This window comes from Mastacembelus armatus, chromosome 19 (assembly GCF_900324485.2).
Source record: "Mastacembelus armatus chromosome 19, fMasArm1.2, whole genome shotgun sequence".
Lineage (NCBI taxonomy): Eukaryota > Metazoa > Chordata > Actinopteri > Synbranchiformes > Mastacembelidae > Mastacembelus > Mastacembelus armatus.
Window position 1 is genome coordinate 19,768,532 of NC_046651.1, and position 17,015 is coordinate 19,785,546.

At 41.2% G+C, this 17,015-nt stretch overlaps 2 long non-coding RNA genes across 3 annotated transcripts in view; both read left to right on the top strand.

The window, feature by feature from the left end:
• Positions 1-589, top strand: part of LOC113135580 (uncharacterized) — a 41,999-nt gene extending 41,410 nt beyond the window's left edge. Inside the window, exon 11 of the long non-coding RNA XR_003296186.1 lies at positions 40-589. This is a non-coding gene — a long non-coding RNA (uncharacterized LOC113135580). The remainder of the gene's footprint in view (positions 1-39) is intronic.
• A 3,290-nt stretch (positions 590-3,879) lies between these two features.
• LOC113135636 (uncharacterized) lies at positions 3,880-16,466 on the top strand. 2 transcript variants are annotated; one of them, XR_003296197.1, is made up of 10 exons: positions 3,880-5,279; positions 6,439-6,555; positions 8,145-8,210; positions 8,297-8,407; positions 12,763-12,943; positions 13,434-13,519; positions 14,515-14,777; positions 15,065-15,260; positions 15,620-15,684; positions 15,795-16,466. It is a non-coding gene; the product is annotated as an uncharacterized LOC113135636 (long non-coding RNA). The 2 variants fall into 2 exon arrangements; XR_003296198.1 differs by lacking the exon at positions 15,620-15,684.
• Positions 16,467-17,015: the final 549 nt, after the last annotated feature.

Genomic DNA, 17,015 nt, shown 5'->3' on the forward strand with positions numbered 1-17,015 from the left:
ATGAGCATCTGTAAAATTACTATTTATTCCCTTTTACAGCAGAAGAACAGACAGTGATCAGCTGCTGATGAACCGTGGACAACTGTCCCTGGATCACTGTGATACTGAAGGAAACTTAAAAACAGCAGATTCTGAATGAAGTTCTGCAGCTGTTTCCTCTGGTTTCTCAGTGGATTGATGGAGGTTTATTGAGGAGGGACACCAGAGGTGATGAGATCCTCAGGAAGTGGAGGTCAAACTGGATCAGACCAGTGTGTGTTTTGCTGAAGTTGGACTCAGAAGAGGTTTTTTGGTAGTTTGCAGCATTCTGGCTGAGTGTCTGAAAGTATATATTTGTTCTTCTTTGCACACATGCCGACCTGGACTTTAGTCTGTTGGTTGTAAAGTGTGCAGTGTCCCCAGTTCAGCAGCTCTGCACCGACTCAACCCAGTTCCTGTATTAAACCTAATCACACAGAATTAATAACAGTCAGTTCGATATGAGCTGCAGCAGAAAATGGAGCTTTAATGAACATGTGTAACACTGCTGCGGTTTGTTGACACAGAGACTCACTGTTTCATCCCATAAGCACAAAATGAAATTGATTTAACCTGGGTTAATTTCCCACCTCTGCGTGTGTGTTGAATTAAATTAGCTGTTGTGTTTTTGTGGAGGGCAGCAAACATTGTTAGCTTTACAAGCTGATCACTCAACTAAAACTACATCACTAATTAAAACCCTGCTGTGTGCGTGTGTGTCTGTGTGTGTGTTCATGCGTGTGTGTGGCAGCCATTTTATGGATGTCGGTCTGATGTTGAACTCTGGACGTGAAAAGAGACGGGTCAACACACATTCCTGTTTTTCCCATTTCTCCATTTCTCTGCCTTCTCTCCTGCCACACTGTCTGTCATTCGCTCTCTCTCTCTGGGTAGCTGTCAATCACTCAGTTACTCAACCGACACATTACAGTTTCCGGACACACACGCCCACACAGCTGACCATCATTACCAGGCTGCAGTGGAGCAGAAAAGCTCAGTAATAGCAGGTCACCGCCCTCTGAGTGTGTGTGTTGACCAGTTGGCAGTCTATTAGTGTGATGTGATGGACTCTGGCCGGAGCACGTGGGCGTGATGGCGATGAGGGTGGCATGCAGCTGAAAACCTGCAGCTTGTTTTTAAACTGTGAAATTTGCAGGAAACTTCAACAAAGACCGTCTGTGTTCTTATCAATTTTCAAACAGTGAGCTGTTGGATTGATTAAATATGTGAGAGAGTACTGGACCAGAATCACCGGGCGTGCCTTTGTTTTTTCTGGTTACATTGACCTCTGGTTCTTTGTTCAGGCCTCAGTCTGGTTCAAAACAATCTCTGGATCAGTTTGTTTCTAGTGTGAACGTGAGCCGACATCAACCTGGTTTTCAGTATTTTACAGATGTTTTCTCCTCGTCCAGTCTTACGTTGGTGGCTTGGTTTGGGTTGTGCAGGTTCTTCTTCGCACAAAGTGAATTTGCTTGGTAAGAACATTTAATACAGAACACCGAGCTTCTGGTTTATGTTCTTTTTCCCACCTGACTCATTTAACCAATGAGCAGGAAGGAATGTTGTCATGTGTCTTGTAGTAGTGAATTTTGGTTCATTCAACTTCTCTGTGAAAACTGTTAATAAAGAACTAAAACCTTTATTCAGCTCAGAATCATTAAAAATGGGATCCTATTTTAGTGGAATCACATGATTAGCGGGATCACATGATTAATGGGATCGCATGATCAGCGGGATCGCATGATTAGCGGGATCACATGATCAGCGGGATCACATGATCAGCATATGTGATGCTGTATGATCTGCTGTGATGTGAGTCTGGAGGTGACTCCTCTTTTCCAGCACATGGACAAGTGATGCAGATCAGAGCTGAAGTCTTTTTTAATATTTCATGTCACGGCTGGATAATTCATGCACGCATGCATGTGTGTACATGCACACTCTCGTGCACGTCTAACGAGCTGTGTTGGGTCCCTGCTGCTGAAAAATTCACAGTTAGCATCAAAGTTTAATGAGGATTTTCTCTTTCTGTCTTAATGAATCTGAGTCCATTTGTTCACATTTAAATAAGCGAGACTGCACAATTAGCATAACACACACAAAAATTACACACAGAAAGAGAAAATACACACACAGAAAATACACACACAGAAACACAAAAAATACACAAACACACAAAAAACATACAAAGAAACACAGAAAATACACACACAAACACACAGAGAAACACACACTAGTGCAGTTCAGCGTTGGACTGATGTGTTGTCTGTTTCCAACACACTCATCAGTTCACTCACATAAACATGCGTAGTGTGTGTGTGTACACTGCAGAATGTGTGTTACCTATGTGTGTGTGATGGTTTATTAATGTGTGTCAGAGTGGTTTGAAACAGGAAACCTCTCATCTCAGTTTAGCTGCAGGCTGAATGCTGTCCGACCCATAAGCCCCTGCTGTGGTGCTGTTTGTGTGTTTTGGTATGTGTGTTGGCAGGTTGCAGCTATAAACCTGCAGTAGTGCTGCATACACACATCTGTTCACTGGTGGATTTGTTGTCAGCACTTGTTCCTGAAGAACCAGACACAAAAATGAATGAATTAATTAAAAATTGCGTCCAGCAACTGGTTCAGAAATTATTTTCCACTCAGCTGCACCGTGTTGGTAAATGTATCTGATAAAAATGTGTAAACATCAGGAAATATTTGGTTTTAGGCCTGATTCAGTTTCAGTCCGTTCACTGTGTTTTAACGTCACTGAGGGTTCGAACTAAACACAACAAGCTGCTGCAGTTTTTTACTATGATAAACTGTGAAATGCTTTGGTCAATGCACAGTGTCTGTACCTACACTGATCCACCAAGCAGTGTGTGCATATGAAATCATAAAAAACATGATGTAAAAAATATCTGACTATAGTGCAGATGTGTATCTGACAGCTGTAGGAATAGAAACCTACAACAGCCATTTTACTGGTTAATTACATCAGGGGACGTTTTTTTGCAGAACTTTCGCTGTTAATTCTTTATATTTTCATTTTACTAAAAATGTCTGAATGAATGCTTTTCCACTCAGTGTACAGTATGGGGACTCGCAGTACACGAGCAATAAATGCAGCACAGCTGTCGTCTGTGTAACAACTTGACCTCAGCTGCTTAATACTTGAGGTGCGCTTGATTTCCCCCTCGGAGCATCCCCTGTTCAGTTATTCAGGGGATTATTTGAACCATTTCCTGCTTAATATTTAGTCCAAACATGAATTTTTTTTTTCTGCTAAAATCACCCAGAGTTTCTGATTGTCTGCCGTCGACTGCCTAATGGCCTGAAGTTAGTGTGAAATCTGCAGCTGTAAATGATTCGACTCAGTGAGGACACTTAGGGCGGACGTGTTTCAGGGTGACCCCGGTTAATATTTAACCCACTAAGTGTTTTTTAAGATGGAATGAGTGAGCAGGAGCCGCTGCTTCTAAAGGTGTTTTAATAAGTTAACGCTGGCTCCATTATGGACGGCTGAATTAAACATGGCTACAGAACAGCTGATGAATCAGTGAGTCATCACCTGCAGCCCGTCAACCAATCGGCAGTGAGGCTGGTTTCACCTGAGAGCTCTGATTGGAGCAAAGAAATTCCTTTAACTTCAGACACAAGAGTAAATTTACTTGTATGAGTTCTGATGCATTAGAGTTTTATGAAAATAAGACTTTAAATATTTATTCAGTGATATTTTGTGGTGTGTGTAGAAAGTCACTGAAGGAGAAGTAACTGGTAACGTCAACAGCTGTTCATGTAAATAACTCAAAAATATAAACAGCTGAAGTACTTTTCTTAATTCCTTCCACATTTTACTTTGTATTGATTTGTTCTTTATCTTACTCTGACTTTTCTGAACTATAATTACTTATTTACAGTGTTTACTGTGAAAGCTGTGTATGTAGCTCATCCATGTCGTCTCGTCCTTGACCTGCCATGCGTCTCCTCTTGAAGCTGAGTGGAAATTAAGCAGCAGATAATTAATCTTAATTAGCGAGGAAGAGGCTCAGTGTCAATCGACAGCTGGACTCTGCTGCTGCCTTGCTCCAGGGCACTGCTGTCTTTAATGTCTGGCTATTGTTATGCACATTTAGTGCTGCTGGGGATGTTTGGGTAAAGGTTTCGTTCTGTTGTGTCAGCCCCCTCAGCCTGTGAGCTCAGCCTGTGAGGACCCGAGACAAGACTTCAGTGTGTTAAAAGACAATATTCAAATATTGAAATGACATTTGAACTCAGGAGGAAATTTCTTTCTTTAAAGAACATTAAGAAGATGAAGTAGTTTGACTGACAAGTGTGAACGGACCAATCAGGTGCTGACCTGAAGAAATGAAGAGGATGAAGCACAAGAGTGTTCACACACACACACACACACACACACACACACACACACGCGCAGCCGGGATGACTGACAGAGCTAATTAATAGTGGTGTATGCAGATCAGCCTTCAGACGCTCTGTCACACACATTTAAATAACCTGAGACCTCAGACTCAGCATCGCACCAACCTGTAATAACACTCACGATGACGATGATGATGTCGACTTTGACAGTGACGATGATTGATTCTGTTTCCGTGGCGACCAAGCCAATGTGTAATGCTGTCCTGCTGCCGCTAATGTGCTAGCATGCTAACGTGGATACTTAATTCAGGTTTAATTATCTGACATGGCAGCAGATGGACGTTAACAGAGATCTGACCATCTGTGAGTCTGTAACTGTCTGTAACTCTGTAACTATAACTGTCTGTGACTCTGTAACTGTGTCTGTAACTGTGTCTGTAGCAGTTACAGGCAGAGTTACAGTTACAGACAGTTAATTGCAGTTAGAGACACAGTTGCAGTTAGTTATAGACAGTTAATTACAGACAGAGTTACAGGGTTACAGACTGTTTCTTGTGCAAATCCCGGCAGAAAGGTTTTTCTTAGGATTATTTATAATGAAAAACTGAAGAGTCCAGCAGTTGCAGAGAAATCAACAAAAGAACAAAATGGCTGAAACCTTCACTTAATAATGAACGGTTTCTGAGCTCAGGTGTTTCCCGCTCTGATTGGTGTTATTTTATTATTGTAGCTCCTGCAGCCCAAACTACATGTGCACTGACATTTCTGGGCGTCGGGACTCTGACTGTGTTCAAAGCTGCAGAGAGTCGACCATCTCACAACACAGCGCCTTTGTAGGCCACACGGCTTGTTTTTATTCCCCCACAGCTGGATCCAGCCTGCCTGGCATTTTTCAGGTGAGAGGCCAAAGGTCATACAGCTTTAAAGTCTTGAATCTGAATATACAGGTTTTATTCTGATCAAATGATGTGAAGGGCTGTGTGTGTTTCAGGGACGCTGTCGTTGTTTAGTGTGTTTTTCTAGTTTGTTCTTCTTTGAACTGTGTTCGGGTTGGAGGTGATGATGATTCTTCCATTCACACAAACACTCAGTAAAACCAACACCATGCTGTTCGACAGTGTTGTGTTTGTGTGTGCTAGCTCATTAGGAGCATGGATTCACATTTAATTAGTTTACAGTAAGAGCTCGTTAACTTCGATGGCCTTAACGAGGAGCTGGCCTTGAGTCTAACAGGCTAAATGTAACACTAATGATTTAATTACTCAGCACACAGACACTACCCATATCGGCTCGTTAGCATCAAAGTGTCCTAACGAGCTGCTGAGTGTGTTTACAGGAACACTTTTTACTCTAATTGTTTAATTGTTTGTTTTTAGTGTGTAAATGTTCTCTGGGCTGCTAGTTGCTCGTTAGTGGGTTAACAAACCTCCCTGCCTGTTTAATTAATGTAAACTGAACAGAAACAGAGGGAAGAGACCAAATGAAGAAGAAACCAAATGAAAGTGCTGGAAATTTTCTCAGCTTGACTCAATATCCAAAGATAAAGGTTTCAGTTTCCACTTGGTAAAGAGAAAGTTTGTCATCACAGAACCAAACTGATATTTTCTATCTGGCCCCTGAAAATCCACAGGCTTTCTGGGATTTTATCAGAGTAGTTTGAAAATAGAGAAATATCTGTAGTGTAAAAGGGACTGGATACTTGAAGACATCAGAGGACTCTGATCCATGATTGTTTTGGCACAAGAATTCATGACAAATGGCGTGATCACATGGTGTTTGTTACTGGATAGTTTTATTGTCTGCAGCATTTGCTCAGTTGAAAGGTTTGTTCAACTAGCTATGTGTATCCTGTGTAGTTTCAGCCGGTCGCCTGAAAATGCGTATATACACTACACGCATCATTATGAATGTTCAAGCCTGTTTTATTTAAAAATTTCTTCAGTGCAGCACCTGTTCGTACCTCTGATGATCTAGTCAAACTAAAAAGGAGACACGTTGAAGCTAAGACCAAGAGTTCATTTGTTCTTTCCTGACTGGAGAAATTTTGTTTCACAGGTCAGAACCACAGACAAGAGGATGTGCAGCTCCAAACTCCAGACGCTGACTCTCTTTTCATGCTTGCTCTCCAGTTTGGTCTTTTTACTCGAGCAGAGCATCTCTCTCCTCATCTCGGTAATTGACTCCCTCTCCTCTCTCCTCCTTTCTTCCCGTCTCTTCATCTCTCTCTGTCCGTCTGTTTGTAGCTGCAGGGCCTGAGCTGCGTTGTTCCTCTCTGCGGCTGATTGGCTGCTGAATTACAGAGGGAATCATGGTGATTGGCAGCTGAGAGGCCACAGGAACAGCTTGGCGGCAAGAACACAGGACTACTAATTACTGAGGAGTGTGTGCATGTATGTGTGTGTGTGTCTGCTCGTCTGTGTGTGTGTGTGTCTGCTCATGTGTGTGTGTCTGCTCTTGCTTGTGTGTGTGTGTGTGTGTGTGTGTGTGTGTGTGTGCGTCCCAGCAGTGGGAGCTAATCTTCTGTGATGACCGCTGGGAACAACATGATCGTCACATCATCTGACGACAACACACACACACATACACACACACACACACACGCTCATCAGGTTTTTCAGTGTCTCTGACATCCTATAATATTCCTCTTTATCTTCGGGACAGAATAACAGCAGCAGTGTTCACGTGGAGACTTTTTATTCCAGTGAAACCAGTGAGTCTGCTGTAGCGCTCAGGTCGATTCGAGGGGGTCTGTGTCGACCTTCTCACAGCCACCTTCATCAGTGATTGGTCGGCTGTTTGCAGCCGCAAAAGGAGGCGGGGTTTGATTTCAGAAGGATGCCTCCACAAGCTACATGTTCACTGTGGGTGTTTAAAGACGATTTTGGTACACATTTGATTTGCGTTTTTAATGTGAGCGGATCAGTTTTGCATCGAGCCACGTTTCCACTGCCCCTGTAAAATGTGATATGTGATGTGTGAGGCAGGGGGAGGTTTTCAGAAAACACTGGAGTGAAGCAGAGTTTTGATGGGTTAGGGTTAACTTCTGATGGATCAAAGTTCCAGTCTGATGAGCTACAAGAAGCTTCTGTCAGATTAGTAGCTTCACTCTGCAAAGCAGTGGCTTTTTAGCATTAAATCTTCTTTTGTCCTTCTTTTTGACTTTGTTTAATGAAGAAAAACATGGAGTTCTCCTTTAAGACTTTTCCCTGGAGGAAAAGAAAAGTCCTGCAGTCCCACACTGGTCATCTGTATGTGTGATTGATGATTGGAAACTGTTCAGATCTATCAGAGAGCTCAGAGGATGAGAGCGCCCTGCAGCATCCTGGGAAATATCACATATTCCCTCTAATGTTGACTCTGATCACTGTGTGTGTATGTGTGTGTGTGTGTGTGTGTGTGTGTGTGTGTTCAGACATGAACTTTGTCTTAAATGTGACTTGTTTTTTACCCAAGCTGCAGATTTACACCATCACTGATCCAGTTTTCTGTGAATTAAACATTTACATTTGCTCATTGTTCAGAACACAAAACAAAATATCTGATTATCAGATCAAACTGCCAACTCACCTGAAATAGGTGCATTAATATCCGTTAGTATTTATTCATATAAAAAGAGAATGAATGCAAACACCAGGTTTGTGTGCAGTGATGACGAGGCTGTGACCTTCCTCACATGGATACAAGAAACTAGCACAGATGTTTTCCACATAATTTTCATCTTTTAACCAGCTTTTTTTCTTCTCTTGTTGTTTTTCCTGAAGTTCACAGGCACCAGAGCAAACAACCAACCGTGCTGTCCCTCCAGAGGACGAGGAGGTGCCTGCCAGGTACACGGTGACATCACTGACACCCAGAATCACCTGCTTTGTATCAGAAACAGATTAATGAGTTGTTCTGTCTGTCACAAGTGGAGATGTACCTCAGCAAAGATGGCGTCCAGGGTCATCCTCTGTCTTTCTCAATGACCTCTGACCTCTTCTCAGTGGATGCTGGGAGTTGTGTTTCATTCAGTCTTTTGTCACAGGTGAGTCTGGTTTTATTTGAAGGTTTTTCTTCTCTAACTTATTTTGTGTTAAATCTTGCGTTGTTATTAAAAGTTAACAATCAGAAACCTTCCTCTCCCTCATCTGTCACTTTAAATCAGTTTGTCCTAAAGGTCGATGGCAGCACAGCTACTGAGGAAAAGCTAATGACAGGGATAAAGACCACAGTATAAAAAAAACCTTAACGAGACTCATAAAAGGAAAAAATTAAAGTTTTAATGTGAGCTGGTCCTCACACAGCTGCTGTGTGTGTGTGTGTGTGTGTGTGTGTGTGCATGTGTGTGTCTGTGCATGTATGTACGTGTGTGTGTGTGTGTGTGTGTGTGTGTGTGTGTCCGGGGGCTGGTCAGTTTGTCTCGTTAATGACCCCTCCCACCTTAACGAGCTAACGAGCTGATGATGAGAGCTCATTAAGACAGACAGACAGACGGAGATCAGCCAATAAAACACGGTTAGTGCTCTCTGTTTCCGTAACGACCACACCTGCTGCAACCATAGTAACCAGTCTGGGCAGGTGGAGGGTGGGAGCCAGCTGTCAATCATAATTCATGTTTAATTTTAGCCATAAATGAAAAAGTGAAAACAGTGAAAAGATTGAAAGTGTCCGAGGTCAGTTTGACCCATTGTCAGGTCAATTTACAGTCAGTTACCTGAAGCATCAGGCTGGTTACCGTGGTAACCTGTAGGTTGAATCACCTGGATGATTGTGACCAGAGGTTAAACTATTGACACGTCTGAAAGTCCTTGATGAGGTCAAAAAGATCCTTGAGAAAGAGCTGTTCAGAAGGTCCTTGAAGAGGATCTAGTTGTTCTTTGGTCTTTGAAAAACTTTAAAGGGTCGTTTAGGAGATTCCTGGGGTCCTCAGGGAGGTTTCATGAGGCCTTGAAGAAATTTCAGTAGTTCTTTGCAAAAAAAAATCCAAAATCATTGAAAAGGTTGAAACTGTCCTTGAGGAATTTCTAGGGGTCTCTAGGAAGATTGATAGGGTCCTTGAAAGAGGTCCCAAGAATCCTTGGGTTAGGATATATTTAGAAATGTCAACATATAAAACCAAATCAAAACTAAATAAAAGGAATAAAACTAAATTAAATGCAACGTATAATAAATCAAATGTATATAATAAGGGGAGGAGGACGTTTCCTTTTTCATTATTTCCTTTTTCTTTTGGACTGAACAGAGAAAAGCTTTAGTGTGAACGTGTGATCATTAGAATAAAAACCTGCTGCAAAAGAAGAACAGATGAATAAAAGATCAGAGGAGTGAAGGTGTGTTAATGACAAGCCCTGCAGCGTTAAAATTTAAACCTTTACCATCATTATTATTGTTATTAATGGTCATAATGTGATCAGAACTGTAATCGACACAGAGCTGCTCTTCGTTAATGAAGGTTACCATGGAAACCATTAACATAGCCTCCACGTGCTCCAATGGGAGAGAAAATCGTTGAGGGAGCTGAGACGAGGTTTGACTATTCGATCAGTTAAAGGAAACTAATTTCGTGTTATAATCAGTGTCGATTTGCTAAACTCAACTTGTTCAGTCCAGTCAGTTTTATTTATTTATCTTTACCAATACTCAGAATCTGGTCCTTGTCCCTTTGTTTTCCCAACTCTTCACCTTAGGGTTCCACATACCGTGCCCAAGTTCGCTGCCTTTCCATTCCCCTGCTGGTCTGTGCTCAGATTGTACTTGTGCCAAGTGGTCCAGACACTTTAGTTACCTGAAGTCCACTTTATCTGACTCGTGTTTAAGTGCTCTGTATCTTGTGTTGAGCTTGAAGATGGAGAGGGCAGGGTTACTGTTGTGCTTCGGCCTCTGTGTGGACCTGACCTTTGCCGCTGATTCTCCTGAACTGACGTGATTTGACTGGACCAGGAAACGTCTGGTGTTGCTGATTAAACCAGAATTGTGACAGGAATAAGACTCCTTTTTAATTAAAACTCAAATGTAAGAAATTAAAAGTTGCAATCAATTGAGTTAATAGTGATGTTTCAGGTACAGTTCAGGCCCAGTTGAGACCTGGTTTCTCCCTGTTTAGGTGTAGTTCAAGTCCAGTTTAAACCTGGCTCAGGTGTGGATCCAGTAACTCTCAGTACTTAATGAGGTTGTGATCTGTGTGTGTGGGAGGGCCAGGACGTTGCTGGAAAACCTTGTTAAAGACCTTTGTGTCACTAACGAGCTCCTGATTAAACCGTCACCCAAAGAAATTCTCCAGACTCTGATCTGAAGAGGGACCTCACCTCTTCATCTCCCTCTTTAATCTCTCTCCAACAGAAACTCGGGCTTAACTGCTTTAATATCTCCCACCTGAGGGGGTAGGAGGTGTGTAATACTCTGTGATGTTAAAAAGAGGAGGAGGGCTGCTGGGCCCTGGCTGGTCTCTGGAGGGTCTGTACCTCATAGGGACAGAAGACTTGTTAGCGGCTAATGTTAGCATCTTCCTGTCTAATGGAGTTTCCGTGTTTCAGCTCAGAGCTGCTGAAGTGGATGAGCTGCGACTGGCTGATGGCTGGATGTTCAGCAGTTAAGTGTTTTGAGATGTAAGTGGTGGACGAACAGACAGACAAATTTGTGTTATGTACAGAGAGACGCTATTAGACCGCTCAATGGACACAACATGTTTGTCTCTGAGCCACTGCTGTACCTGGGCTGTGTGACCCATCGAGTTCAGAGGTCGGTTAGGGTCCAGTGACACCTGCATTTACAGACATTCATCCATTCATTCATGCTGTTTCCTTGGTTCCTTCTTTCATGCTCAGTTTTGTTCAAACAGCCTGCAGCAGAGGAGGGACCCTTCTCCAGGACGGACAGGAAATGGGCAGTGAGCCCCTGGTGACTTACTGTCACAAACTTAAGATCAAATTTAGGATCAAATTTAGGCTTCAACTAAAAAATAAACTTCAGGATCAAACTTAGGATCAAATTTAGGATCAAAGTTAGGCTTCCAACTTTGGAACAAACAAAAATAAACTTCAGGATCAAATTTAGTATCAAATTTTGGAACAAAATAAAAAATAAACTTCAGGATCAAACTTAGGATCAAATTTAGGATCAAAGTTAGGCTCAAACTTTGGATCAAACTAAAAAAATAAACTTCAGGATCAAACTTAGGATCAAACTTGGGATCAAAGTTAGGCTTCCAACTTTGGAACAAACTAAAAAATAAACTTCAGGATCAAATTTAGGATCAAATTTTGGAACAAAATAAAAAATAAACTTCAGGATCAAACTTAGGATCAAATTTAGGATCAAAGTTAGGCTCAAACTTTGGATCAAACTAAAAAAAATAAACTTCAGGATCAAATTTAGGATCAAACTTGGGATTAAATTTAGGCTTTAACTAAAAAATAAACTTCAGGATCAAACTTAGGATCAAACTTGGGATCAAAGTTAGGCTTCCAACTTTGGAACAAACAAAAATAAACTTCAGGATCAAATTTAGTATCAAATTTAGGATCAAAGTTAGGCTCAAACTTTGGATCAAACTAAAAAAATAAACTTCAGGATCAAACTTAGGATCAAACTTGGGATTAAATTTAGGATCAAACTGAAAAATAAACTTCAGGATCAAATTTAGGATCAAATTTAGGATCAAAGTTAGGCTCAAACTTTGGATCAAACTAAAAAAATAAACTTCAGGATCAAACTTAGGATCAAACTTGGGATTAAATTTAGGATCAAACTGAAAAATAAACTTCAGGATCAAATTTAGGATCAAATTTAGGATCAAAGTTAGGCTCAAACTTTGGATCAAACTAAAAAAATAAACTTCAGGATCAAACTTAGGATCAAACTTGGGATTAAATTTAGGATCAAACTGAAAAATAAACTTCAGGATCAAATTTAGGATCAAATTTAGGACATGCTGCTTGCTGCAAAAATCCTCCTGCTCGTTTCTTCAGTTTGCAGCTTTGAGCCTTCGTCACGACTCCTCTTGTCTCATTAATTATTGCCTGTGTTCTGTTTGTTCTCTCCTCTTCCTCCTCTCATTAAACGCAGCTTTGTGACCTCAGAGTGGCTGAATGTGACCTGAACAGTGAACACACTAAACCCCTCTGATAATTATCAGCTTGTATTGATCTGAGCCAATATTATCAAATCTCGTTGTGTGAATTAATTCAGTTTTAGATCTGGCCTCGTGGAGCAGGAGGAAACTCTCCATTAACTGATGAGTGTAAAGGTGTTCGTTATCAGGGACCCGTGGCCTCACGGCGAGGCGTGGACTGTATGTACTGCAGCTACACGTCCTCGCATAGCGCAGTCGATAGAATTCATTTCCCTGCGTCCTCGGGAATGAACCCGAACTCTCATTAACAGCAGCCTTTTGACCTGCAGGGCCGCTCGGCTGTTTCCCTGCTCATTTACGTCGCAGCACCTGAACGTGTCGTGGCCCGGCTGCAGTTTATTAACTCTGACGCAGCAGCAGCCCGCGGGTCACATCTGGATCAGCAAAAACACCTGGAGATACAGCCGTGATCGGATCGTGCAGAGCACATCTGGAGCTGATCTCTTAAAGGTTCGTTCCACTTTATTTAGACCTGGTGTTTGAGTCTGCAGGTCAACCCACGTTTTTACACGAATCACTCAAACACTCCTCACTTTGCTAAACCTCATTTCTCCTGTTATTGTGGAAGCTCATCGTGTTTAATTAGCAACTTGTTTCTCTGGAGACAAGAAAACGATGAGAAATTACAGTCGGCTGTTTTTATTTTCTTCCTTTAGCTGCCACATAAAGGACCTCCTCCTCTTCATCCTCTTCCTCCTTCTCCTCCTCCTCTGTAGTCGGCACATATACGAGAAGCGCATGTGCCTCCTCTTCCTCCTCCTCTTCATCCTCTTCCTCCTCCTCCTCCTCTGTAGTCGGCACATATACGAGAAGCGCATGTGCCTCCTCTTCCTCCTCCTCTTCATCCTCTTCCTCCTTCTTCTTCTTCTTCTTCCTCCTTGTATTTTAGTATTTTTTATGTTTTAGGGTTCAGGTTGGAATTAATTCTCTTTATCTGCAGGAAACTGTAACGTTTGTGAGCGGCAGTGATGGAGCTGTGGGCCAGAGCTGATGATCTCGGTCACCTTCAGTCTGACAACACATCAGGTATAAAACCGGTCAGGTTAGAGTCACTAACTGCAGAAATGAGCCATCAGGACTTATAGTGACTGGTGTGAGAACAGCTCTTCTGTATTTTTAATCATCTAATTCAATTAATCAGGTTTGATTTCAGACATATCACTGCGATAATTCAGAACTGAAATCCGTCAGATCTTAATTCGTTGTAAATATTAAAGAAATCAAGTTTGAGAGGAGCCACATCAGAAATTAAAATGAAATCAAAATAGTTTTGATTTAATCATGAATATACATTGTCCTCAATACATCTGACTGGAAATGAATGAAATTAGAATTAAATCGGGTCTGGAATGAATCGTGTGAGATCAAATCAGTTTACAGGCTCATTTAATATCTAATAAATTAAAAATCTGTTCTGTCAATATTCAGTATGTTTCATCGTGTTGATGTTGAAATGTGATGTGAAATCTTAAATCTGCTGTTTTTTAACTGAAATCTGGTTTTATTTTCTGTTCACACTGAATCTGCAGATTAATCGCACTGACATCACACCTGAGCAAGCGACACCTGTCAGTCAAAGTGCTGGCTGCGACTGATTGGTCAATGACTGGCAGGTGCCCTGTTCCACTGGTTCCTATTTTAGTTCTACTTGTGTTTTATTCTTTGTTTTCTGGCTGTGAATCTGTTTTCCTGGTTCTGAGTCATTGTGTTTTATTTCTCCTGATTCTGTTTGTTTTATTTGACTCGGTTTCATTGACTTGGTGTACTTCAATTCCGCTTGTACATTTTTTATCTTCTGGTTTCTCGTCAGGTTTCATTTTAATTTGACTATTAGTTTATTCTGCTTTCCTCTAATATCATCTTATTTTATTTTCAGTTATTTAATTTTACCTCATTGCTGACTTTGATTCATTTCCCGTGGTTAACTTCTGCTTTTTTATTTTGGTTTTGTTTTTTCTTGTTTCTCCTCATCTGCTCCACTGTTTCAGTTTAATGGACTCTATTGTCTGACTCTACTGCAGGTACTGTGGGACTCAAAAACAAAAAGAAGAAAACAGACGAGGAACCAGCAAAATGAAAATAAAATGAGAGGAAACAAAGCGGTCGACCTTCAGCTCCAAACAGAAAAACACTTTCAGATTCAGTGTGTGTGCTGCAGAGGGATTTCCAGTTGTCCCAGTTCAGGGAATTCCCTCCATCCCAGCAGAGCGCCAGGCGGGCGAGGGCAGAGCGCCACCAAGAGGAGCCACATTACGTTCCTCCTCCTGGATGATTTTCATTTCTGGTGCTTTCTGTTTGTCAGTGTTTTCAGATAAATCGGAGACATTTAATCCTGATGTGAATTTATTAACATCCAAATACCAGTAGAAAACAGAAAAGCTGCATCAATTTTATTTGTAGTGCAGAATCACAGTTTTGTGTCAGATAAAGAAAAATACAGAATAGCCCTTTACCAGGAGAACAATAAGAAAAGTATTTATTTTAGGTAAATCACAAATTGTACCACTCTCCTACATATTTATCTGTATTCATATGAAAACGCACGTTAATCAACATTTCTGTCATTTTCAGCTGCACACAACTGGAATAAGAACATATGGATGTTCATTCATATTTGAGCTGCACAGAACGCACATCTGACAGCAGGCCGACCAACAACAACAACAACAACAATAATAATGACGATGATGATGATGATGATGATAATTTATAAGGTCCCAGAGACCTGAGTGACCTGCGGGGCAGCGCTGTTTGCAGCTGTTTCCAGGTGAGAATAGAAATCCTAAAAAACATCTGGACTACAATTGTTTGTTTCACTGCAGTAAACTCGCTGTTCCCTGTAATGGGACTCGGTCCCGAGCCTCGGTCCGGTCTGGCTGGCCAGTACAGCAGCAGACAACCGTCCTCTGTTTGTTCTCTGTGACGACAGCACAGCGCCTGATCAGGGTCGATTAAAATGATTCCAGCTCTTTAATTGCTACTAATTGAACCCGACGTGTCTTTAATTAATTAACACAGGAGGTTAATGAATTCAGGTTTGACTGGCGGCTCCAGATGTCCAAACCTGGTGCCTCCACTTTTTAATCTGCTGACTCGTCTGCAACGTCTCCCTGTCCTTTTCATCAGGACAGAATGAAGCGAGTCTCTGGACTTTTATTGTGAAGGTGAAAAACATTTTGGAAAGTAAAAAGGTGTGTTCTGGACGTTGTAGCTGAAATCTCAGTGACATGACAACATCTGGAAAGAAAAGTAAACAAACACTAATAAATACAAATTGAAAATGTCTTTCTCTCTTTTTCAGGACAGACTAGAAACAGATGTCTCTGCAGACAGGTGGACCAGGACAAACACTGAGTGGATTAAGGAAATAAGTAAAAATGTGTTAATAAAGTAAATTATTTTATTTTAAAAATATTAGTAGCAATAAAAAAATTCATAATTTTCTTTTCTCCTTCTCCTAAGACCTGCGGAAAGTAATTATACTTTAAAACCTGTTTTTCTTAATAAGACCTTGGTTCATTGAGCTCCTTCCGTGAATAAATATTACTGTAGTACTAGTCTGTAGTACTCTGTACAGTAGTAGTTAGGTAGTAGTTTGTGTCTTGTATGTCTCGGTTATAAATATTTTTATTTTCAGAACATATTAAATCTGGCCAAAAACTATAAATTGATTATAAATGCCTAAAAATAGTCTGTGTTGATGTGGATGCTCAGTGTAGAGACGTTGCGCCCCCTGCTGGATGAAAACTTAATTTCTGTTTCTTTCCCGCGTTATCTGCAAATCAAATATTTGTTTCTACTTTTTGACCCAGAAACAAAACAAACTTTCAACAACGAAGAATCAGAAACTTGAATTTGTTGTTTTGCTCATGTGTAAACTTTTTCTAAAGAAGAGTTTAGTGAAAACCACTGAAACAGAAAACCAACTGAAATGCTGATCAGCTGATCTGTTTTCATTGATTCATTTCTTTCAATAAAACCTATAAACAAAAGCAACTAACGCAAACAAGAGAAAAGTCACGGAAATGAAATACTTGAATTAATGTCTTTGTTAAATGATTCACCATGTTAAATATAAAGACAGCCACGTTGTGTTTGCCTTCAGTGTTTAAATGAAAAACACTGTTTCACTGTGAACTAATTATATTAAAGAAAATGTGTTAATTAGTTGTTTGTTCTGATCAGTGTTTTATGTATTAACGTGTGAAGCGACACGGGCGATTTGCTGGAGTCTGTCGCCACCTGCTGGACAAACAGCGTCACATCGTGTGATCGGTGCGCGTGTGTGTGTGTATGTGGACTATCTCTGTTTTTATCGCACGTTTCCATTCACGTTTGTCTGTTTATTCTCCAGGTTTCTGGGTTGGCACCTCGAAACGTTGCTGTCTGAGCATCACAGACTTTGGCCGCACAGTCTCCACAGATGCTGCCTAGTGCAGGTGAGGTACCGAAAACTCCTGAGCCCGTGTATCTCGATGGTCACCACGATGACTCTGGCTGCAGACCTGTGAGGTGCTGCTGA